Source organism: Schistocerca gregaria, chromosome 6 (assembly GCF_023897955.1).
Source record: "Schistocerca gregaria isolate iqSchGreg1 chromosome 6, iqSchGreg1.2, whole genome shotgun sequence".
Taxonomy (NCBI): domain Eukaryota; kingdom Metazoa; phylum Arthropoda; class Insecta; order Orthoptera; family Acrididae; genus Schistocerca; species Schistocerca gregaria.
In genome coordinates, this window is record NC_064925.1 from 287,056,833 (window position 1) to 287,084,146 (window position 27,314).

The window sequence follows — 27,314 nt, forward strand, 5'->3', positions numbered from 1 at the left end:
GCGGGAGGCAACTTTAAAATTTCGAATCGGAACAGGCATTTTTTATTGCAGGATCAGATTCTACATAAAAAACTACGTACATTTTGTCTTAAACATTTGTTTTGATTCTTGGTAGTTGGCGCAGTAATTCAAGAAAATCCATGTTCTGACTTTTGCTTGGAAAATGGTTACGGATAAATAAAAAATACCTATTTACTTCGTAAATTTTGATCGCTGAAACTAAAACTCTCCCTCTCTCCCCATAGGGTGCGGTTTGAGAGGGAGGAATCAGAGTTTTACAAATGTTGACCCACATTAATATTAATGAATCGAATTAAAGCGTGAGTTACTAAGTCATCCTACCACAGCAGGACAAAGGCCTTATAATAATGGATACTGCACGCGACCTACTTCGTACGCGATACGTAAAAATATTATGTAGAATAAATAAGTAACACATGTTTTTAACAATGTTAGACTAATTAAAGACGGACTGGATTTCATATTTCATATAAAAAGTAAGTATGATTTCACTGGCTATTTCGAGGTGTAGGTGCGGGACACGCAGGACTGAAGAGATGGCGTCGAACAGACGAGACTTATACTCAGAAACAATGAAAGTATGCTGTTCTATAACCCGACGACGCTTGGATCAAAATGTAATACTTATATTAAACTTGAAGAGGCAATACTTATTAAGTTTCTTTTTATTTTTAATTTCATTAATTATTTTACACGTTCAGTGACAACACGTTATTTGTTTAGCTGCTTTTAACCTGTAGCCACTACCGATTTATACGATCACAGTTACTGGTTCTTTTATATTGTTTGTAATTATTCCACAACCGAGTATACAGCAAGTAGTACACCTGTATTCAACTAGTCACAGTGCAATTTTCTGGAATAATTGTACCTAATTTGACGCAGCTCGCTTGTAATTTTATTAAGTGTGTACAATATTGACCAGGTTTTTAATGACAATGCAACTTCTGTAACTACGTTATTGATGGCTTATGATCGTTCTGTGAGATCTTAGTTGCCGTTTATACGTAATTACTTTGTACATGTTTTTGTCAGATATTTACTTACCGCCATAAGTGACAAATGACGATGCAATCAGTTCTGTACTTGTACCTAATACCGTTCATTTAACACAGCTAGATTTTAATTGTCAGTATACGACTGGAACCATTTCGTCTAATTATCCTATCCTGCCGACCCACGTGCTCACTGACAACACCTCTGTTGTAACCGCTTTCATTCATTGCTCACTATTGTTTTGTGTGAGCATATTTACTGTTTTTATAATGTTCTAAGCATTTATTTAACCATTTGTTTAACTACTCACTCGCAGTTTTATACGTCGACGGCAGTGCAACCTGTGCAAGCCTTGGCATCTGTTCCTTTCTTGGACAGACACGCAGCAAATTCAGCGCAGCTCTTTTTTAGTTTGTTGGACACACACATATATTTACAGGGCGTTACAAAAAGGTACGGCCAAACTTTCAGGAAACATTCCACACACACAAATAAAGAAAGATGTTCATGTGTCCGGAAACACTTAATTTCCGTGTTAGAGCTCATTTTAGTTTCGTCAGTATGTACTGTACATCGTGATCAAATTGTAAATTTTCACAATCAACATGTGTGGGCTGACGAGAATCCGCACGCAGTTGTGCAATCACTTCATCAACACAGATTTTCTGTGAACGTCTGGGCAGGCATTGTTGGTGATGTCTTGATTGGGCCCCATGTTCTTCCACCTACGCTCAATGGAGCACGTTATCATGATTTCATACAGGACACTCTACCTGTGCTGCTAGAACATGTACCTTTACAAGTACGGCACATGTGGTTCATGCACGATGGAGCTCCTGCACATTTCAGTCGAAGTGTTCGTACGCTTCTCAACAACAGATTCGGTGACCGATGGATTGGTAGAGGCGGACCAATTCCATGGCCTCCACGCTCTCCTGACCTCAACCCTCTTGACTTTCAGTTATGGGGGCATTTGAAAGCTCTTGTCTCCGCAACCCCGGTACCAAATGTAGAGACTCTTCGTGCTCGTATTGTGGACGGCTGTGATACAATACGCCATTCTCTAGGGCTGCATCAGCGCATCAGGGATTCCTTGCTACGGAGGGTGGATGCATGTATCCTCGCTGACGGAGGACATTTTGAACTTTTCCTGTAACAAAGTGTTTGAAGTCACGCTGGTACGTTCTGTTGCTGTGTGTTTCCATTCCATGATTAATGTGATTTGAAGAGAAGTAATAAAATGAGCTCTAACATGGAAAGTAAGCGTTTCCGGACACATGGCCACATAACCAGACGCACTTACGTACAAAGTTCTTACACGTCGCGAAGGAAAGGTATGATCACAGTAACTGGCATTACGGTATTATACGCCATTACTACAAAATCAGTTTAAATAATTCGAATGGCGTTATCAGGCCAATGATGATCCAGCTTCATGTAACCACTGGTATATATTCTCTTCCATTGTAAACAATTGTAACTAACTTGACACAGCCCGCTTGTAATTTTAGTAACACCTTACGATCTCGACCAGATTCGTTGATTTAGGTCTGGCACGTTTTCTAAGACAAAATATTTTTCGTAACTAAGTTTTTAATCACTTATGATCGTTTTGTTAGATCATAATTATCGTTCCTGGTATATGTTACATAATTATGTTGCGTCTGTACTTCGTAGCCATTCACTTACAGTCACAGCTGTCAAATAACGATGTAGTCTGGTGTAAAAACTGCTGCCTGTTCCCTTATTATTGTACATAAATCCGTTGTTAAATTTTGTTCCGTTCTATTTCTCAGTCTTCAGTATCAGTTCTTTACTTAGGCTTCGTCATCGTTTATAGCGATTTTGATCGGACAGTCGGCAATCGGACTAGACAGAGGCCAAATACTGTGTTTACATTTTTACCTCTGTCGTGGAGCGACCCTCTCTGGTCAGTTCACTGTATTAGTCGACTACAACGTTGTTGCACTTGGAAGTGAGAGCAGTTAGATCGGCTTATCATGTGCTTTTATCGTGATGTTTCACGAGGTCACTCTGGACTAATTGATAGTATATGTACAACTTTCTTGAATTCATTCACAGTGTGATGCGTTTTTCTTCGTCTCCACCGTACTTGTTTACTACACGTCACCGCGTGTTTCCAACTACGCCTGTGGGAGGCCAACGGCGATAATATCGTCGTCAGATAGTGCACATCACCGTATCTGCTCGCCATGCATACGCCAGGCGGTCGGTAGAATATCTGTGCAGTGTTTCTAGATCTGGTCTTTAACATTACATACGAATACCAGACCACTTGTGTTATGACTTCATCACAAATCGGCTACGATTTAGCACAAGGCATCAGTGTAATTTACCTGTTTTATTCGTTAAGATGCTATCGTCTTAGGCCTATTCCCTTTTTTGTTTAACTGCAGGCAACATGCAGATGTTCAACAAACGAAACCAGTCTAAAGCAATAATTTGTAACATTACAGTTCAGGTGGTTTTCATTAATCATTAACATTAGTTTCACCTATCGAGCTCAGCATGATCAGATAGTGTAATGGTTAAGTCACTGACCGCCGTATGCGCAATGGGCCAAATACGTAATCGCTTTGCACCGTTTTGTTTCTTTTCGACGTTGTCGTAGCTCTTTCAGAAACGAAATGTGTGTGAATTCCTAAGGGACCAAACTGTTGAGCTTATCGGTCTCTATACTTACGCACTACTTGAACTAACTTAGTCTCACCACACACGAGGGAGGACTCACATCTGGCAGGCAGGGCCGCGCAATCCGTGACATGGCGCCCAGACCACGCGGCCACTCCACGCGTAGCTCTTTCATACCCTCTGCACAGGATGTTTTAAGACTTTTGGCTTCCTTTCCATGCAAGGTTTCTTGTGAGGGGCGTTTCCTAAAATGCCGAGCATATGTACTAGTCATATGAGACACCATCCTTCATTGTTTTGCAAATTGACTGTTTACCATCGATTTTCACTTATATTCCGAGAAATATTTTTATTGTGTCACTTTGGTTTCTAGTAGTGGTCGGCAAGCATTTGACAATGACAACTGAACCATTGTCTTGGCTAAACGCGTTACCACACTACACGTCCCTGGATGATGATCGGTCAGCCACCACTGCAGGCAAGACGCGTTAACTTTGATGTGCGTCTGTTGTTCACAGATACACAAACGTGGTCTAGAAGTGTGAGAATGTTCCGCAGACTACTGCTGAAAGTACCGACATTCGGTGTGCCCAACATGCGCAGCAGTACATCGGTACGTCCATCCAGCTTTGCATAGGTCAAATGGCAGAAGCTGTTCAGCAGAATTATGGGCATGGATGTCCCCACAGTGAATGTTTTAAACGCTGTTCAGTTACTGTCTGCAGGGCAAAAACAGAGCGGGCACAGATCGCCAATGAGCGTGACAGATGATTCACTAACACTGCAACTCCTCAGTACGCACATGTTAAACCCTGGATCCACTCAATACAGTACTTGAGTTTTCTTCAGTGTATCTAGTGTGCCTGTCCTGGCTTCGTCACCCTGCACATTGCGCTCGTAAAAGAAATCTTCGAAATATACTTACGGTCACCAGCTTACTTCAGTCACACTGAGTATTGGAAAATTGCTGATAAACCACAACCAGCTAATACTACAGAAAAACGTTCAGTCTGCCGCATAAACCATGGCGGAAAATCTTAAGAAATACAGGGTGAGCACAAAGTCTTGCTCTGATTATAAAAATTTATAACAGAATAACGGTTTGACACAATAAGTTACATTTGATGCCGTTATATATGTCAATGTTACTAGTTTTTTCTAAGCCCACTAACGTTAGTAAACCTCAGCATGTGCTCCCTTGATAGCTCAGAGAATGTCTAGGCGGTATTCCAGTTCCCGCAGAGTGTTTAGTAACATGTGTTCTGTCACAGTACCACAGCAGCTTGAATCCTAGCCTTCAGTTCGTAGACGACAGAAACTGCTGTGACGAATACTCTCTCCTTGATATAGCCCCAGAAAAAAATCTCAAGGGGCGTAATGTTTGGAGAGCGGGAGAGGCAGGGTGTTGGACCGTTCCTTCCAATCCACCGATTCGGACATAACTCCCCTCTCCAGACATTATGCCCCTTGACTTTTTTCTGGGACTGTATCAAGGACAGAGTATTTGTCACACCAGTTGCTGACGTCGACGAACTGAAGGCTAGGATATTCTGTAATGAATTATTATAATCAGGGCAAGACTTTGTGCTCACCATGTATTTTTCAACTAGAATTCATTACATATCAGTCGCCTGCATGTTAATCCCGTAGCAACAGTCAGCGAGGTGGCGCGAGACGACGTTCAGAATAAGTAGGATTCACACCTCTGAGCGGCATCTTGTTATAGATTTTCTGTGGTTTTCTTTAATCACTAATTGCAAACACAGGAATTGTTTCGGTAAATGGATATTTACAATTTTCGTCAAAAAATTCAAATGGCTCCAAGCACTATGGGACTTAACAACAACTTAATAAACCACGGAATAATATAGATAGAGAGGTAAAAATTGACACACATGCTTGGAATGACATGGGGTTTTATTCGAACAAAAAAAAAAAAACGCCCCATATTGCTAGACGCGTGACAGATCTTTTGTGCGCGTCGTTTGGTGATGATCGTGTGCTCAGCCGCCACTTTCGTCATGCTTGGCCTCCCATGTCCCCAGACCTGAGTCGGTGCGATTATTGGCTTTGGGGTTACCTGAAGTCGCAAGTGTATCGTGATCGACCGACATCTCTAGGGATGCTGAAAGACAACATCCGACGCCAATGCCTCACCATAACTCTGGACGTGCCTTACAGTGGTGTTCACAACATTATTCCTCGACTACAGCTATTGTTGAGGAATGATGGTGGACATATTGAGCATTTCCTGTAAAGAACATCATCTTTGCTTTGTCTTACTTTGTTATGCTAATTATTGCTATTCTGATCAGATGAAGTGCCATCTGTCGGACATTTTTTGAACGTGTGTATTTTTTTGGTTCTAATAAAACCCCATGTAATTCCAAGCATGTGCGTCAATTTGTACCTCTCTGTCTACATTATTCCGTGATTTATTCAGTTTTCAAATTTATACTGACTTTTTGATCGCCCGGTATATACTGGGAGGCCAATGTCACAGAGACTCGTGAACAGAGGTCGACAAGAGGTTCGTGAACTTACACCACTTAATGCCCGAACCGCCCGTTTCTGAGCCAAAAATATCCTTATAGAATGGGAATAGTTACTTCAAAATATAATACTATTTTCTTTTTGAGTTGCTTTTCCTCCATCAGAGGACACGGACCTCTTTCTAGGATCATCGGGTGGTGGGGCTGCCACCTTAAGGTCTCGTGCAAATATCTCGGGACTGACATATCAGTACACAAAACTTATTCATGTATGGTTCAAAATAAACAATGTGTCCCTCCTAAGAGGCTCAGGCGTGTTTTTGTGGCGTTTCGACAGGTATTTGCAATTTAGATCCTTCAATATTAAATCGGAGTCGGCCTAAACAAATACAGCTCATCCTGACATTCTTCCGACGCCCAGTGTTGATGTATCGGCTTGCTTCCCGTTACAAACAAAATTATTTTTAAAGCGGCATTTTAAGTATCCATTCGATAGAGCGGTTCCAAATTAGTGTACTGGGATAAGCATTAACAGGGACAATAAAACATGATGAATCCAGTACTGCTGCAACAACTGAGCGCCTGCCTGTGTGGCCGAGCGGTTCTACGAGCTACAGTCTGGAACCGCGCGACAACTACAGTCGCAGGTTCGAATCCTGCCTCGGGCATGGATGAGTGTGATGCCCTTAGGTTAGTTAGGTTTAAGTAGTTCTAAGTTCTAGGGGACTGATGACCTCAGAAGTTAAGTCCCATAGTGCTCAGAGCCATTTTTGAACAAATGAGCAGCGCTGTTGCATGGCGCTAGCAGTTAGCCAAAACGGTGCCGTCGCTGCTGCAGCACTGGTCATTCGTCATTTTTTGCTGTCCCTGACATCGATAAAACGAGCGTCGCAGTAGACTAATTTGTAATCTCTCTACTGAAAGGACACGGAAAACTGCGCTTTAAAAATAATTTTGTTTGTAACGAGAAACATACCGATGCTTTACGTCGACGCTGGGCGACCCGTGAAAGATGTAACGAGCAGTGTTTGTCTGGGCCGATGGCAGGTACGCACTAAAAAAATTGTATTCCAAGTATCTGCCGAAACGCCAGAAGAAACGCACCTAAAACCTCTTAAGAGGGACACCCCATATACAGGGTGGTCCATTGATCGTGACCGGGCCAAATATCTCACGAAATAAGCGTCAAACGAAAAAACTACAAAGAACGAAACTTGTCTAGCTTGCCATAGGTCAAACGGATATCAACTGCGTTTTTTAAAATAGGAACCCACATTTCTTATTACAAATTCGTGTAGTAGTTAAAGAAATATGAATGTTTTAGTGGGACCACATTTTTCTCGTTGTAATAGTCACAAACATATGGCTCACAATTTTGGACGTAGAGTTGGTAACAGGTAGGTTATCTAAATTAAGATACAGAACTTAGGTACGTTTGAATTTTTTGTTTCGGCTGTTCCAACGTGATACATGTACATTTCTGAACTTATCATTTCTGAGAAAGCATGCTGTTACAGAGTGATTACCTGTAAATACCACATTAATGCAATAAATGCTCAAAATGATGTCCCTCAACCTCAATCATTTGGCAATACGTGTAACGACATTCCTCTGAACAGCGAGTAGTTCTCCTTCCTCAATGTTCGCACATGCATTGACAGTGAACTGACGCATGTTGTCAGGGGTTGTCGGTGGATCACGAAAGCAAATATCCTTCAACTTTCCTCACAGAAAGAAATCCGGGGACGTCAGATCCGGTAAAAGTGCGGGCCATGGTATAGTGCTTCGACGACCAATTCAGTACTCCTTCAACCGCACGCGAGCTATGTGCCGGACATCCATCGTGTTGGAAGTTCATCGTTATTATGTCATGTAGTGAAACATCTTGTAGTAACATCGGTAGAACATTACGTAGGAAATCAGCATACATTCCACCATTTAGATTTCCATCGATAACATAGGGGCCAATTACCCTTTCTCCCATAAAGCTGCACCATCCATTAACCCGCCAAGGTCGCTGATGTTCCACTTGTCGCAGCTATCGTGGATTTTCCGTTGCCCGATAGTACATATTATACGTTACCGCTGTTGGTGAATGACGATTCGTGGTTAAATAGAACGTTCACAAAAAAAACTGTCATCGTCCCGTAATTTCTCTTGTGCCCAATGACAGAACTGTACACGACGTTCAAAGTCGTCGCCATGCAATTCCTGGTGCATAGAAACGTGGTACGGGTGCTATCGATGTTGATGTAGTATTCTCAACACCGACGTTTTTGAAATACCCGATTCTCGCGCAATTTGTCTGCTACTGATGTGCGGATTAGCCACGACAGCAGCTAAAACACCTAATTGGGCATCATCATTTGTTGCAGGTTGTGGTTGACGTTTCACATGTGGCAGAACACTTCCTGTATCCTTAAATAACGTAACTATCCGGCGAACGGTCCGGACACTTGAAATATGTCGTCCAGGATACCGAGCAGCATACAAATCACACCCGTTGGGCATTTTGATCACAATAGCCACACATCAACACGAAATCAACTTTTACCGCAATTGGTAAACGGTTCATTTTAAGACAGGTAATGTATCACGAAGCAAATACCATCCGCACTGGCGGAATGTTACGAGGTACCACGTACATATACATTTGTGACTACTACAGCGCCATATATCACAAAGCGAAAAATGTGGTCCAACTAAAACATTCATATTTCTTTAAGTACTACACGAATATGTAATAAAAATTGGGGGTTCCTATTAAAAAAACGCAGTTTATATCCGTTTGATACCGAGCGAGGTGGCGCAGTGCTTAAACACTGGACTCGCATTCGGGAGGACGACGGTTCAATCCCGCGTCCGGCCATCCTGATTTAGGTTTTCCGTGATTTCCCTAAATCGCTCCAGGCAAATGATGGGATGGTTCCTTTCAAAGGGCAACGCCGTCTTCCTTCCCCGTCCTTCCCTCATCCGATGAGACCGATGACCTCGCTGTCTGGTCTCCTTCGCCAAAACAACCCAATCCATATCCGTTTGACTTGTGGTATCGCCGGCCTGAGTGGCCGAGCGCTTCTAGGCGCTATAGTCTGGAACCGCGCAACCGCTACGGTCGCAGGTTCGAATTCTGCCTCGGGCATGGATGTGTGTGATGTCCTTAGGTTAGTTAGGTTTAAGTAGTTCTAAGTTGTAGGGGACTGATGACCTCAGATATTAAGTCCCATAGTGCTCAGAGCCATTTGAACCATTTGAACTAACTCCATCTAGAGGGCCAACCATAGCGCCATCTGGTTTCCCCCTTCAAGCTAGACGAGTTCCATTCTTTGTAGTTTTTTCGTCTGTTTCTTATTTCGTGAGATATTTGACTAGGTCACTATCAATGGACCGCCCTGTATATAATTGTGCAGGTGGGTACTCTGACGGAACTATGAGGAAAGGGATATCACTGACATAGCACTAACGTAGTGTTTGAGCTTGTTCTTACGTATGTTAGCGAGAATTGGATTGTAAAGAAAGGAGAGGGACAAGGAACTGAAGCAACTAAGACCAGGTTTCTGAGTACAATTCTTAGACTAAAGAAAAGAGACAGAGTGGGAAATGGAACCTTATAAATTAGAGGTGACAAAAACTACGATAGAAGAGATTTGACGCTACCAAAACTAATCATACGATAAACTGGAAATTTGTGGTAAGGACTATGGGACCAAACTGCTGAGGTCATCGGTCCCTAGGCTTACACACAACCTAATCTAATTTAAACTAACTTACGCTAACACATATACCCATGCCCGAGGGAGGACTCGAACCTACGTCGAGGTGAGCCTCGCGAACCATGGCAAGACGCCTTAGACTGCACGGACACCCCGCGTGGCAATCGTACAGTAAAGTAAAAAAAAATTCACCTGTGTGAAACTGGAAGACCTTTGCCAGACTGGAAGACGTGGTACAACACGGCCAGTGAAGAGACGGAGACGAAAGTTCTGTTAAATTCCTTTGCGTTCGGGATTGGCCAACTTTCGCTCCTATAAATGGCAGAAGAAGAAGAATTGCTCTTCTTTAATTATATATCGATGGATAACTAAACGGTTCAAAAACATTTCACGGAGGGAAATGGTTAAAGTGTCTGGATATAACTGGAGGGCGTCGTATGTTCAAGGTTCACCGGCGCAAGCCCATTATCGTTAGTTAGTGCAATGAGAAGTGTTAAACACCATTTCTGAGCATCTACTTGTAGGTACATATTCCGCGTATGGATGGTTATATGGGGATGCGACTGGTTCCTTGTCTGTAAATTCGGGAAAATGAATAGGTGAAGCATGTGCGATACATGAAAATGTGTTGCTCGTTTGTATTTTGAAGTATGTTGAATGGTTTATGGTTAATCAAACAGTGGAGCCTAACCAATTTTAGGCCGTTAAACATAATCACTACGCCCAAACACAATTTAAATGACAAGAAAATGTTTTTAAAATCGTTAAAATGGCTCTAAGCACTATGAGACTTAACATCTGAGGTCATCATTCTCCTAGACTTGGAACTACTTAAACCTAACTAACCTAAGGACATCACATACATCCACGCCCGAGGCAGGATTCGAACCTGCGACCGCAGCAGCAGCGCGGTTCCGGACTGAAGTGCCTAAAGCCGCTCGGCCACATCGGCCGTTGAGAAATTGAGTAGAAAATTACAAAAAGGCTACATTTGGTACAGAAAAATCAGAAAAACGATAAAGATAAAAATCACCAATGACATTGGTTCACCCCCAAATAATTTTCATTGCCCGCATCACGTGTATGGGGGAAATTATACTCGTAATATCTGTGATGCAAGATGTATCCAATTAAAAGAGCTTATGTAAAGCCGTTACTTAATATGAGATATGCAAAGTGCCCTCTAAATTTGATCACATCAAAGTGACAGGAAATTAGCGAAAAACCACGCTGCTGAGGCAACAATAAGAGCTTTAGACTGAAATTCAGTGAAACTGGTGCACAGCTTGAAGTAATTACGCAAATATGGTGTGATCACACGCGACAAAAGCGACTGTCCAGTGAATAGAGGGCGGCCTCCCCTAGCTTACCCGCAAACAGTAATCAGCGACTGAGAGGGGAATCCCTCATTACCCGCGTAATTGACGCCTTTTTCACAGAATCACGTGATTTTCTCAAAAACAATATTTCCATGCTCGTTAATCGTACCCATCAAGTTTTCTCTTTCATAAATGAAGACTTTGTTGTTGGTTTTGATCCTCAATTGTATTGAATTTCGTTGACAGAAGGTACATTTGTGTTGCTATAAATTTGAGAATACATGCAGAATTCTTGCCTCAGACATTTCAGAGAAATAAACTGGAAGAATTAACTGTTCAACAATAAATCACATTTTTCTTAGATGCTGTTTTTTGTGGCTTTACTGCATAAAAATTTCGGTAAAACGTAGTCAGATTAAATACTATACACTGAAATTTGTGCGTTCCGAATTTTTTTTATCCAACATATATATTAACACGTGAATGCCACTGTATCTTTCGATTGTTTAAACTACTTTCGTAGTAGATAAACCGGATATTTATTTCAGCTGGCCTCACGTTATCTCACTTAACTTACTCAGAAGTGTTTAGCTCCCTTCCTCTGTTATCTAGTGTTTATTTCGGTTTATTTATACAAATTAGATAATAAGTTATGCAAACACCAATAATTGTCCATAATACCAAATACATGTAAATAGAAGTATAATACAGTAAAATGTTATGTTAAAATTACATCCTTATTAAGTTTTAGATCCCATTCCTACAATATTCTGGGGAAGGTACAATTTCTGTTTTTGCATAGTTTTTATACCACTAAAACAAATGTGTCTAACAGTTATATTAATATTTGTTGAAAGTTTAATTACTTGGAATATCAGAGCTTATAAAGTATCAATGTACGTATGTTGGTGTATAACTAACAATATAATATAATTTCATTAATGCTTTAATGTTGAATCATTTGCGAGATGTTGATTTACAAGTAGAGATAAGAATGAAAAACTGTAGTTTTTAAAATTGAGGTGCTTCATTGTCAATCTACAGCAATGATACCACCCGTCTAACGCCAGAATGACCGTTATTGTGCAAATAGCTTTCATCTACAACAAAACTAAACATATCTTTTGTATCATCAATCAGTTATTCTATTACCTTACAATTCTGATGTCTAATTTCTATAATTTACCTCTGAAAGTAGTTCAAAAAATACATCAACATAAAACGGAGGAAATATGCAGGAAGTAAAAATCTGGTTATGTTGTTTAAAAAAGATATCTTCTTGTGGATGTGAATATACACTGGTACTGCACCCTTGTTTTCCTATTTGCTTATTCAATTTTTTCGTTAACTCCTAGCTTAATATATGAAGACAGTAACTCTTCTCGAAAGAACAGATACATGGCAGACGCTCTGCCCATCTGAGCCACCGAGGACACAGATGAATAACGCGACTGCAGGGACTTTTCCCTTGCACACTTCCCGTGAGACTCACATTCCCAACTGTCCACAATTCTACATATGTAATGTACCTTATAGACGTTTGCTGAGGGTTTTAGTTAGTCATCATTTATTCCATGGAAAAGCTGCACGGTCATCAACAGTATCTGTTCTTTCGAGAACAGTTACTGTCTTCATACATATAGTTAAAGGCTACCCATCCACTGACCTTCGTCTGTGCGAATGCGCACAGGTTGCCCAAACACTTACGGGAATCGCCAAATCATGCGCGAGTAATGAGTGGATGGAGAAATGTGTAGAAGGTACATTACATATATAGAATTGTGGACAGTTGGGAATGTGAGTCTCACGGGAAGCGTGCAAGGGATAAGTCCCTGCAGTCGCGCTATTCATCTGTGTCCTCGGTGGCTCAGATGGATAGAGCGTCTGCCATGTAAGCAGGAGATCCCGGGTTCGAGTCCCGGTCGGGGCACACATTTTCATCTCTCCACATTGAGGTATATCAACACCACCTTTCGGCAGCTAAGGGTTTCAGTTAGTCATCATTTATCCTGGCTTAATGTTGCAATTTGAAGGACGTGATGGTAGAACTTCAGTTCTCCATTTATACCGTCTTAAAATTAATTTTATTGCGTAGCCAGTTACTGGGGCCTACATTGAATTCCGAACCGCGGTGCAACATGCAATTTTTTACATTAATAAACATTGCTAGAGGTGCTACAATTGATAAATGAGATATAAACATCTTGGGATTGACCGGCACTTTACCACTTTTTTCTTTTTTCCCCCATGCTTATCTACCTGTTTCTTCTTCATTTGCCGTTAGCAGTTTAGTGTAGATGTCGATTGTCACTTCTTTTATTCTACCAATAAAATACTTCGCTTTTTTTCTATTTCTTTTATTGGAGTAGCTGGTCACTCTCCTGACCATACACGATGACTTATTGTGCCGGCAAAACTGAGCCACCGAGCCACATAATGAAACATATTAATTAAAAAAGTGGCTCAGTGGTAAAGTGACGGACTATGGGGTCAAAGATTTCTGGCTCGATACCTGGCCAGCACTAGAATTTTTATCTGTAATTAAACTCTACAACAACAAAAAAAGGATGCACCACGAAGGAACTATCCCAATGGGACAGAAATCGATGGATGTGATGTACGTGTACAGAGAAACAAATGATGAAATTTCAGAAAAATTGGATGATTCACTCAAGAGAAAGAGCTTCACAAATTGAAGAAGTCAAAAACACGTTGTTCCAAAAAATGGTTCAAATGGCTCTGAGCACTATGGGACTTCACTGCTGAGGTCATCAGTCACCTAGAACTTAGAGCTACTTAAACCTATCTAACCTAAGGACATCACACACATCCATGCCCGAGGCAGAATTCGAACCTGCGACCATAGCGGTCGCGCGGTTCCAGACTGTAGCGCCTAGAACCGCTCTTCCACCCCGGCCGGCTACACGTTGTTCCATCTCTGGCCCTTACGCAAGCAGTTATTTGGCTTGGCACTGATTGACAGAATTGCTGGAAGTCGTCCTGAGGGGTACCATGCCAAATTCTGCCCAACTGGCGCGTTAGATATTCAAAATCTCGAGATGGTTGGAGGACTTTGTCCTGAATGTTCCAAATATTCTTAGCTGGGGAGAGATCCGACGATCTTCCTGGCAAGGTAGGGTTCGCCAAGCACGAAGACAAGTACTAGAAACTTGAACCGTGTGCGGGTGAGCACTACCTTGCTGAAATGTGAGCCTAGGATAGCTTCCCACGAAGAGCAACAAAACTTGCCACAAAATATGGTCGATGTACTGCTGTGCTGTAAGTGCCGTCCATGACCACCAGAGGGGTCCTGCTATGAAAAGTGTGACAGATGACAGGTTGGTATCCTACCTGGAATCTCATTGACTTTAGCAGAATTGTCTTCAGTGATGAGTTCTGCTTTAAACTGAGTCCCAATGACCAGCGAAAACGTCTCTGGAGACGCACCGAAGAACGGTGGGATACAGGACAGGCGTCATTTCAGTATTAATCGATTGTGTAGCAATGTCATATCTTTGCTCTGGAGTTGTTACATGTGAGTCAGCAGCGATATTGTAAGGTACAGCAGGGTTAGATTATCATCTTTGGTGTTCGCGTAGGCGCAGTAGCAGATAGTGATTAATCGTGTTAAAGTGAGGAAGAAGTTGTAATGTAATGTTTCAAATGTGAAGTCTCATTTTATCCATGTGTTTAATTCAGATGATTTTGTAATAGTAACTGATCTGAGAAGGGGGAAGTATAATGGAATCTTTTATTTACATGAAGAGGAATTATAAGATAACTTTTTTGAAGTCACTCATTATTACACCGCCATTTTTAACCTATCTTTCTCTTACATTTTTAAATTGATCTTGGTTCTTTTCAAAACTAGAAAAGGAACCAAGTGTGTTCCGAAAATACTTCGATTTGCAAGTAACAGAGAACTCATTGTAGATACACTAATTTACAGCTTTAGCACAGCGGCGCGCAAGACAAAGCAGTACGGTAACGCGTTATCCAGATCTGCGCAGAATAGAAGCAAGGTCTAATTTTTTTTTCTTTATTCAATCAGAGCCAACTTATGTCATTCAGAGACAGTTAGATTCTTCTGTGTTGTGTATCAGTTTTAGTTCTGTAAGCGGTTTTCCAAATAATGATCGTAGGTTTTAGGTCAAAGTTCATTATACAGGCAATTTAAACTGTTCAAAATTCTTGCAGTCAGATTATTCACTTTACCAGTTTCAAACACTTTCCTTCTTATTAGGACAGTTCAATTTTCTATTGCTTCTCGTTATTATATGTGCACAGCTGATTTCGAAACAGGGTACGGCAATCAAATTATTATTATTATTGAAAGAGAAATTTCATATGAATCTGACGTCGTCCGCCATACGGACCGCTACCCATATGTGTCGAACAGGGTGCGATTTCTTTTCATAGTAGCACCACATTAGTTGTCATTCGCGGTATCCTTACAGTTGTTATTATTTATTTTATGGCCTTCATTGAACCACTCTAGGCAAAAATACAAAGTTATAAACAAGTTGTTACGCAGGGATACAATTTGGCTCAACAATAACTTAATATGATGTTTAGGTAATATAATTATTAGAGTCTACCCTTATATAAAAGGTGTTTTGCTCTTCTCTCTGCCCAACATTTCTTCATTCTTTCAGATATTTTCTTCTTTCTTCTTTCTTCATCTGAGACCACTCTTCCTGTACTCCTTTTATTGATTTTCATTTATAGTCTGGGTTGCGGATCTTGCGGTATTCTGGTTTTCTCTGTCTTGTTTTTTAGGTCATCTACTGTAATTTGTTCTTTTATATCTTCCTTAATTTCTGTGATCCATTTAATGTCGCTCTTGCTATTCCACAATTTTTGGATTATTTTTTTACTAATTCTGTTTTCTGGCGTTCTCATCAGATGTCCAGAGAATGAGATGCGTTTCTTCCTGATCGTGCTCATGACTGGTTCTATTTTCTTATATACTGTTTCATTTGATACTATTCTCCAATGTCCATTTATTTTATACAGTTTATTTATACATGTCCTAATTATTATTCTTTCTATTTTCGGTATTCTGTCAATTTCTGCTGTATTAGTTGTTTTGAAGATAGTTTCAGCTGCATACGTTATTTTTGGTTGTGCAAGTGCTTTAATTTTGCGTCTATAGAAACGCTTTTTTTGTTTTATGTTGTTTTGGTAATGTAATTTGGGTAGTTGAGTTCTTTTTATTCTGTTCTGTCATGATGGCTTCTTATTTAGATTGTATGTTATTAATTCGCCTAAATATTTAAATTTATGAACAATTTTGACTTCCTGTGCTCCTATTGTAATTTTGTTTGCAAGTGATGGATCAATTAGCATAATTTCCGTATTTTTCAAATGATATCCTAAGGCCTACTTTCTCTGCTATTTCTTGTAATTATTTCACTTGTTGCCTGGCTTCTTGAACGGTGTTGGCTAGGAGAGCAAGGTCATCAACGAATTCCAAGCAGTTTAAGCTAATATCATCTTTTGCACTTCCAATTCTTATCATCTTTGGACTGTCCTTGTACCATTCTCTCATTATGTATTCCAGGGCACAGTTGAACAGAAATGGTGATAGGCAGTCACCTTGTCTTAAGCCTGTTTTTATTAGGAATGGTTCCGAAATTTCTCCTCTAAACTTCACTTTTGATTTGGTTAGATTGATTTGTATTATTTTAATTAGTTTTGGATGGAGTCCAATACTGAAGATCTGTGGAGACAGTCATATGCCTTCTTAAAATCTACAAATGTTACTGCCAGAGGTTTGTTCCGTTTCTTGTAGTATGCCATAATCAATTTTAAACTAATTATCTGCTCTGCACAGTTCTCCATGTTCTGAAACCTCCCTGATATTCCCCTAACTCCTGTTCTAATTGCTCCTTGATTCTTTCATATCGGATCTTGGATAGAATTTTGTATGTGCAATCTAGGAGAGATTCCTCTGTAGTTGTCTGGGTTACTCTTTTTGTGAGTACCCTTACAGTACAGTGATTTCAGCAAGATAATATTCGCACGCGCACGGTGAGAATGTCTACTGCATGTCTTTGGGCTTGCCAAATCCTACCTTGGCCAGCGAGGTCGCTGGATCTTTCCCCAATGGAGAACGTTTGGAGCATTATGGGCAGTGTCCTCTAACAATCTCGGGATTTTGAGAATCTGAAGCTCCGGTTGGTCAGAATGTGGCACGATCTTCCTCATGAGGACATCAAAAAGTTCCATCAATCAGTGCAAATATAAATAACTGCTTGCGTAAGGACCAGAGATAGACCAACGTATTATTTGTGAAGCTCTTTCTCTTGAATAAATCGTCCAATTTTCCTGAAATTTTAATAATTTGTTTGTCTTTACGTGTACATCACATCTACCGACTTTTATTCCTTTCTTGTATTACGTCTTTAAATTCTGGCAATGTTTCTTGATATGAAAATCGTAGAGTTTCGACGTGGTTTGGAATCCACTTTAAATTGTAGGTTTCCCTATAACATTCAAATGGTGAAGCAAGTCAACGCGTAACCCCTCCTATAGCACTATACACAGGAAAACTCTTTGTATTCAAAACAAGTTTCGAATTGAACACTACTTTACCTTCATGTATATTAAGAGAACGCTTCTGTGGCTGCCTCGTCTCTAGTTAAACCAGTACGTGCACTGGTCTTTTCCAGGAGGTAGCGACTTAGCTGCTGTGTGGGCGCTCTATTTTCATTTCACCGGAGACGACGTGTTTAGCAGCGATATTGCATTAAGGGCCCGCAGAGTGCCGCCGCGGGAGTTACGAGAGCAAAAGTGCCCCGACGACGGGGAAATGGGGATAGAAAGGCTTCTCCGTTGAATCAGTCCGCAGTACCCTGTGGCGGAATAGTACAGAGACAGAGCACCGGGATAATAAAAGGGCCAAATTTATTTACCTCTAAAGTAGCTACGAAAACTGGAACGGGTGTAATGCCTGATACGGCGTTGTCTAGATATTTGCGGGAGGAACACACAAAATTGTATTTGCGGACGTCGGTTCTCACTTTCTGGATTTCCCTTTACATATAAAAAAATATCAGGGACGATTTTTATCACACAAAAGCTACGTTAGTTGTACATAAAAGAGGACAAACTAAAAGACAAATGTGGATCGTTTTTAGTTTCCATTTATAATTTGTGCTCCTAGAAAAATTCCCGAAACCAGACACGCTTGTTACCATTTTTGCCCCACTTACCTTTATACGTTTATGTCAGTTGATAGTGTAACTGTTTTATATGGTTTGTTTTGTGTAAAGGTCTCCTATTCTTAATTTTCGTGTCTCTGAAGGTTCTATCAGCTAAGCAATACAAGTGGTATGTTCACAAAAATACTACCTGATGAAAACAGTCGCCAAATCCATCTGAAATTGCCTGACTGTATTTCAGTTAACTTTTACTAAAAATAATTAGAAAACATAAAATTGTATACTAAACAAGCTATCATGTTAAACTTTGTTATGTAACGGTGTAAACAGTGCCACAATTCGTGTCACCACACTACGTGTTTAGCAAGCCTAATACACAAAGCTAACAGAGTAAAAATCCTGCATAAAATTACTAACTGTACTTGCAAATAATAAATTCCCAAAATGCTTCTTTTAAAATGATCTGTAAATTTACGTACCCAAACCGACGAAGTAAAATTTCGAACATTGATTAACACATACGCAGACACGTAACAGTACTAAAAAGAGTAAGAATGTCTGACAAAGAAATGATATCTTTGATAAACTTCAGCTGAACTAACCCTGATGAGAATTTGTAATGCAATACTTAACTACAAATGATCTTGCTATGTCCTAACATTGATCTTAAACTGAGCCTAAGAAACTACCGTGATTTACCTCGCGGCAAAGAAAATTCATTACTCCTTGAAAATGGTGGGCGTTACAATGTAGGGCAGCAGAAAACCACCTGAACAAAACCTTGCCCAAGTGTAATGCTAGAAAAAGTAACTACGCCAAGCACATCACATAGTTTCAAGTAAGTGGGTTCCCCTAACTGCAATGTGATGACACTCGATTATAACATAACACTTCTGAAATGGGGCGGACAAAGAAATTGAACCTACTGAATGATACAAAAGAGATCCTCGCTCAAAGAACTGTACTACGAAACTTACTTTAAACGATTACGACAATCCTTACCAAATTTACTTCATATAAAAAATATCTCTGCCATGTAACTCGTTGATTAAATGGTAAAGGGCTGGTGAATCTATGACGCTAAGTCCAAGCCAAGTGAGTAGACAATGAAACCGACTGATCCGAATAAAAAAGAAAAGTCATTCCGACAATTTGCCTTTCTCAAACTCATCATAAATTACGCGCGAACAAAAAATGCAGCAACATCACTACACTTCTAGAATCAGTCTTTACAAATCCATGTTTCCAAAGCCATCATCTCCTACGTCTGCACCTCTGTGTTCTGCTAGTTACTTTCCCAAACCGCTCATCTGCGTGACCGACACGAAACCTTGTCAATTCATAAACGCGAATGCTACATTGGAAACCAAGGTTCAGACTGCTTATACTCAACAGACATTCTTCGGTGTAACGTATCGCATATTAAAGGAATATCCAGTATACAACTCTGAAATATGATTCATCGAATAAAGAGAAAACTCATCACTCTCAGCAACTACCAAAAATAAGCTAGAGACATTACACGACCTTTATATATAATGCAGTCTGCTTTCGATGTCCTCCTCCCTCCATCGATCGTGGGTTATTTTGCTCCCTAGGTAGCAGAATTCCTTAAATTCATCAACTTCGTGATCACCAACCCTGAAGTCAAGTTTCTCGCTGTTCTCATTCCTGCTACGTTTCATTACTTCCGTCTTCGTTCGATGTACTCCCAATCCATATATTCTACATATGTGACTGTTCATTACATTCTGCATATCCTATAATTCTTCTTCACTTTCACTGAGGACAGCGAATGTTATCAGTGATGTTGTTTCACCTTGAAATTTAATTCCACTTTTGGACCTTTCTTTTATTTTCGTCATTGCTTCTTCGATGTAAAGACCGAACAGTAGGGTCCCTGTGTTACACTCTTTTTAAGCCGAGCACTTTGTTCTTCGGTCTATTGTATTCACTTATTACATGTACATTTCATATTTTGTATCCCGCCTGGAAGGCGGCGCGTGGGTCTGCTCCTCTGATCTGCAAAATAGGCCGAATGAAAGAAGCGAGTAGAAGCACGAGAGGTAAAGCACTTAGATGCTGCATGCAAAGTAAAATCACATTTAATAGAGAATATTAGTAAATGACATCTACTTAGGCTGGATGAGCACGTAGGTGCTAAGCTGTTTCATGTATCACAGCTAACCGTTTCTATTAGTTGGACAAACTATCAATGGAGTAACAAGGGCAAAGTCTGTAATGTCTAGACCCCTATGAAGTAGAAGCTGCTCTTGATCAACTGGGCAGAAAGCAGAGCGGCGCTCGTTGAGCTCCACACCACCGGCTGGAGGGCGCTGCGGTCGGCGTAGTTCGTCCGCTCTCGTAGGGCCAACCTGCGAGCGTGCTCCTACGCTGTGGCATCGATACCACATTATATATCACCCGTCTTTCCCTGTAGCTTCACCGAGCGAGGTGGCGCAGTGCTTAGCACACTGGACGACGGTCCAGCCTTCCTGACTTAGATTTTTCGTGATTTCCATAAATCGCATCACGCAACTGCAGGGATAGTTCCTTGGAAAGGAAACGGCCAATTTCCTTCCTCATCCTTTCCTAATCAGAGCTCCATAACCACTACGTTGTCGACGGGACGTTAAACACTAATCTCCCCCCTATACTTTAACTCTCCTTTTCTCAGAATTTTGCACATCTTGGATCATTTTACGCTATCGAACGCTTTTTTCGCGTCGACAAATCCTATGAATGTCTATTTTTCTTCAGTCTTGCTTCCATCATCAACTGCTCCGTCAAAACTGCCTCTCTGGTGCCTTTACCTTTCCCAAAGCCAAAGTGAACGTCAGTTAACACATCTTCAGTTTTCTTTTCCATTCTTCTGTACATTATTCTTGTAAGCAACTTGGATGCAAGGGCTGTTAAGCTTATTGTGCAGTAATTCTCACACTTGTCGGCTATTGAAATCTTCGGAATTGTGTGGATGACGTTTTCCGAGAGTCATATGATACATTGCCACTAATGTGAATAGTCGTAGTATTACCACTTTTATAAATTCTGATGGAGTGTTAACTACCCCTTATGCCTTATTTGGTCTTAAGCCTTCCAAAGCTATTTTAAATTCTGACTCTAACACTGGATCCCCTCTCCCTTCTATGAGACTCCTGTTTCTAGTCTCCCTCCCCCCCCCCCCCCCTATACACACACAAACACACACACACACACACACACACACACACACACACACACACACACACACCTCTGCGCTTTCCTCTGCATTTGACAGTGGAATTCCCGTTGTGCCCTCTTGATGTTACCACTCTCTACATCCTGAGTCGGTCCTTCAACAATCATTTCCTTTTCGATTTCTTCACATTTTTCATGCAGCCATTTCGTCTTAGCTTCGCTGTATTTTCTATTTATTTCTCAGCAACTGGTATTTCTGGATGCCTGAATTTCCCTGAACATTTTTGTACTTCCTTCTTTCATCGGTCAACTGAAGTATTTCTTCTGTTACCCAAGGTTTCTTCGCATTTATCTTCTTTGAACCGACGGTTTTCTTTCCAACTTCTGTGGTTGCCCTTTTTAGAGATGTCCATTCCTCTTTAACTGAACTAGACATCCATTCCTCTATAACTGAACAGCCTACTGAGTTGTTCCTTATATCTGTATTTATAGCGCCAGAAAACTTCAAGCGTATTTCATTCCTTAATTCTTCCGTATCCCACTTCAGCCTAGTGTTAATCACTATTATCTATTCGATATAAGTTCACGCAGTCCAGCTATATTCTGCGACGAAACCTACGAGTCCAGATTGAGATTTTCACTCTGCAGCGGAGTGTGCGCTGACATGAAACTTCCTGGCAAATTAAAACTGTGTGCCGGACCGAGACTCGAAATCGGGACCTTTGCCTTTCGCGGGTAAGTGCTCTACCAACTGAGCTACCCAAGCACGACTCACGCCCCGTCCTCACAGCCTTACTTCTGCCAGTACCTCGCCTCCTACCTTCCAAACTTTACAGAAGCTCTCCTGCGAACCTTGCGTGAGTCGTGCTTGGGTAGCTCAGTTGGTAGAGCACTTGCCCGCGAAAGGCAAAGGTCCCGAGTTCGAGTCTCGGTCCGGCACACAGTTTTAATCTGCCAGGAAGTTTCAATCCTACGAGTGTTTTGAAATCTCTCACCTTTCTATACTGAGTACGATTGCCTGGTCATTATCAATGGAGTGAAATGTGCTGTCTCATTTACCTGCGAATGAGCCTTTGTTGTCATTCCAATTCTGACCCCCCACAAGTTCCTGCGTCTAGATATTTGTAAGATTTCAGTAATTGAATCTGTGAGTCATTGATATGGTGGTCATAGGACACAATGTATTTTTTTGTTAAATGCGTACTACTAAATTTGTGGCTATTTAAAGCAAATTTACAATCTTTGCAATACTTCAGATGTCTTAGTAACATCTGACTGCATATTTCAGCAGCTCTTCCCGTATTGTACTGCATTATAGGTAATCACATTATCTGAAAAAAGTCTGAGCTTACAGTTAATAATGTCTGCGAAGGTCCTTGATGTAGAACGTGAACAACAAAGAACCCAACACACTTCTCTCTGGAACGCCTCAAGTTACTTCCGCATTTGTCGATTTCTTTGCATCAATGAACATGCCTCCTCGCTACCAAGAAAGCCTCATTGCAGTAACAAATTTTATTTCAAGCCCATGTAATCCTATTTTCGGTAATAGCCGTTACTACAGTTTTTATAACTGCGCCTAGCAGGCTGCCTTCATCCATGATTTCCAGGTTGTCATGTGATACTAGTGCAAATGAATTTTGTGTAACCGATGTATAAAGAGTCCACGCTTCTTGGCATGGAAGAGTTCATTCTGTTCGAAATACCGAAGTTCAGTACCAGGCAGTTAGAGGATATAAGTACAGATACTTCTAGTGTTGACTGAGAACATTGTACCGAACGACATTACACCCCAGGCTAATACTTAAAGCTATTAAGAGTAGTGTGTTCTTAGGTTGGTTTCTACCACCAAGCACATGTGACAAATGCAAGACATTAATGTTTGTATTCTCCTGGGCAGCAGTAAGATGCTGAAGTGTGGACATGAAGATGTAAAACGGTTATCCCATACTGAGATGCATAGTTAATTAGTGGTGCAGTTACGATCGTACAGAAAACATCACCTAGCAAATTGTGTGCCGTGTTTGCAGGAAAACTGTTACATGCACAGAAGGAACAACTAACGCACTGAAGTATGTCTTAAATATCAATAGTCACAGTATGCTCACTTATACTCCTAACACCCTGTATATTCAAAGGCTCAACAACACCTGGACGTCAATGATGTTGGACGGTGTTTTGTGGATCATTTCTGTTACCATTCTTGGAGACAGGTGTGGCCTGTACGTTTTACAAACCACAGACCGCAGAGTTCTATTCGACAGAACTACAGAAAACTTTAGTGAGAGGAGTAGCTAACCAGTCCAGAATTCTTACAGGGATTGCATCGGATCCAGTGGCTTTCATTAGTTTTAGCGATTTCAGGTGTTTCTCAACATCACAGACACTAACATCTATATATGTGAAGATGGTATCTATTCTTTCGGACATCTTCATATATATATATATATATATATATATATATATATATATATATATATATATATAGTTAAGGCTCACCAGCCATTTGACCATCTTCTTCTGTGCGGATGCACAAACAGTGCCCGACCTCTTACGGAAATCGGCAGTAAAGCCGCGGGTAATGTGTGTGATGGGCAGGGGCACTATGAATATAGTGCGGGACAATAAGTTGCGAATGTGGGACTCACGGGAGGCGTGCCACAGATAAGTCCCTGCAGTCGCACATTTTCTGTGTCCTCGGTCGTTCAGATGGATAGAGCGTGTGCCATTCATCAGGAGATCCCGGGTTCGAGTCCCGCTGGGGGAACACATTCTCAACTCTCCCCGTCGACATATATCAACGCTTGTATGCAGCTACAGGTATTTATTTCATTGTAGTTTCATACTAACATTTATGTCACTCACATCTGCAGTGGTCCAAGAATCAAACTGTGGCAGTATACCAGGAGAAATAAACGAGTTATACTTCACTCAGTCCTTTTTTTTTTTACATCAGCATTCTGGCTGGTTTGGAGCGGCCCGCCACAAATTCCTCTTGTGCCAACCACTTCATCTGACACTAGCTCTTGCGCTCTATGTTCTCTATTATTTGTTGGATGCATTCCAAACCCTTCCTTCCACTACAGTTTCTGCCCTCTGAAGCTCCTCGTGTAATGAAAATTATTCCCCGATGCCGGCCGCGGTGGTCTCGCGGTTAAGGCGCTCAGTCCGGAGCCGCGTGACTGCTACGGTCGCAGGTTCGAATCCTGCCTCTGGCATGGATGTGTGTGATGTCCTTAGGTTAGTTAGGTTTAAGTAGTTCTAAGTTCTAGGGGACTGATGACCATAGATGTTAAGTCCCATAGTGCTCAGAGCCATTTGAACCATTTTTTTTTTATTCCCCGATGTCTTAACATGTATCCTGTCATCCTGCTCCTTCTTCTTGTTCTTTTCCATATGCTACTGTCCTCGTCGATTCTGCAGAGCGTCTCCACATTCCTTATCTGATCAGTCACCTATTGTTCAACATCGGTCTATGGCACCACATCTCCAACGTTTCAATCTCTTCTCTTGCGGTTTTCCCACAGTCCACTATTCACCAACACATACTTCCGTTTTCAGTAAAAACGTTCTCAGAAAATTAAGGCTATGTTTGATACTTGCAGACTTTTGCTCAGAAATACCCTCTTTGCCTGTGCTAATCTGCTTTTTATCCTCCTTGCTTTTTCCATTAAGTCTTCTTTCGCTTCCAATGTAGCAGAACTCCTTGACTTCGTTGTCTTCAAATTTGATGTTAAGTTTCTCGCTGTTCTCGTTTCTGCTACCCCTCATTACTCTTTCTTCGGCTTTGTCTCAGTTCATATTCTGTACTCATTAGTCTCTTGACTCCATTCAACAGATCACATAATTCTTCTCCACTTTCACTGAGGGTAGAAATGTCATCAGCGAATCTTATCATTGATATATTTTCATCATGAATTTAATCGCAATCTCGAATCTTTCTTTTATATCCGTCATTGCTTCCTCGATGCGCTGATTGAGCAGTAGGGGCGGAAGACTACGCTATGTGATCAAAAGTGTCTGGACACCTGGCTGACGCCCCCATCGGTAATGCTGGAATTCAATATGGTATTGACACACCCTTAGCCTTGATGACAGCTTCCACTCTCGCAGGTATACGTTCAGTCAGGTACTGGAAGGTTTCTTGGAGGATGGCAGCCCATTCTTCACTGAGTGCTGCACTGAGGAGAGGTATCGATTTCGGTCGGTGGGGCCTAGCACGAAGGTGTTCTATAGGATCCAGGTTTGGATTCTGCGCAGGCCAGTCCATTACAGGTATGTTGTTGTCGTGTAACCACTCCACCTCAGACCGTGCACTATGAACAGGTACTCGATCGTGTTGAAAGATGTAATCGCCTTCCCCGAATTGATCTTCAATGGTGGGAAGCAAGAAGGTGCTTAAAACATCATTGTAGGCCTGTGCTGTCATAGTGTCACGCAAAACAGCAAGGGGGTGCAAGCCCCCTCCATGAAAAATGTGATCACATCATAACACCACCGCCTCCGAATTTAACTATTGGCACTATACGTGCTTACAGATGAAATTCACCGGGAATTCCCTATACTCACACAATGTCATTGGATCGCCACATTGTGTACCGTGATTCGTCACTCCACACAACGTTTTTCCAATGTTTAATCGTCCAATGTTTACGCTGCTAACACCAGCAATTCTGACGTTACGGCTAATAATGGAAGTAAGGCTAAAGAAAAATCAAGACACGTTCATAGGATTTGTCGACCTGGAAAAAGCGTTCGACAATATAAAATGGTGCAAGCTGTTCAAGATTCTGAAAAAAGTTGGGGTAAGCTATAGGGAGAGACGGGTTATATACAATATGTACAACACCCAAGAGGGAATAATAAGAGTGGACGATCAAGAACGAAGTGCTCGTATTAAGAAGGGAGTAAGAAAGGCTGTAGCCTTTCGCCCCTACTCTTCAATCTGTGCATCGAGGAAGCAATGATGGCAATAAAAGAAAGGTTCAGGAGTGGAATTAAAATACTAGGTTAAAGCATATCAATGATACGATTCGCTGATGACATTGCTACCCTGAGTGAAAGTGAAGAAGAATTAAATGATCTGCTGAACGGAATGAACGGTCTAATGAGTACACAGTATGGTTTGAGAGTAAATCGGAGAAAGACGAAGGTAATGAGAAGTAGTAGAAATGAGAACAGCGAGAAACTTAACATCAGGATTGATGGTCACGAAGTCAATGAAGTTAAGGATTTCTGCTACCTAGGCAGTAAAATAACCAATGACGGACGCAACAAGGAGCACATCAAAAGCAGACTCGCTATGGCATAAAAGGCATTTCTGGCCAAGAGAAGTCTACTAATATCAAACACCGGCCTTAATTTGAGGAAGAAATTTCTGAGGATGTACGTCTGGAGTACAGCATTGTATGGTAGTGAAATATGGACTGTGGGTAAACCGGAACAGAAGAGAATCGAAGCATTTGAGATGTGGTGCTATTGACGAATGTTGAAAAGTAGGTGGACTGATACGGTAAGGAATGAGGAGGTTCTACGCAGAATCGGAGAGGAAAGGAACATGTGGAAAACACTGATAAGGAGAAGGGACAGGATGATAGGACATCTGCTAAGACATGAGGGAATGACTTAGATGGTACTGGAGGGAGCTGTAGAGGGCAAAAACTGTAGAGAAAGATAGAGATTGGAATACGTCAAGCAAATAATTGAGAACGTAGGTTGCAAGTGCTACTCTGAGATGAAGAGGTTAGCACAGGAAAGGAATTCGTGTCGTGGCTGGCCGCA

At 41.2% G+C, this 27,314-nt stretch overlaps 1 protein-coding gene and 1 non-coding gene across 3 annotated transcripts in view; both read left to right on the forward strand.

Annotated features, from left to right (window-relative positions):
* The window catches only part of LOC126278432 (two pore potassium channel protein sup-9), a 1,195,629-nt gene that overhangs the window by 702,307 nt on the left and 466,008 nt on the right, over positions 1-27,314 (forward strand). The gene's annotated exons all lie outside the window — the stretch shown is intronic.
* Positions 13,047-13,120, forward strand: Trnat-ugu (transfer RNA threonine (anticodon UGU)). The gene has a single exon. It is a non-coding gene; the product is annotated as a tRNA-Thr (tRNA).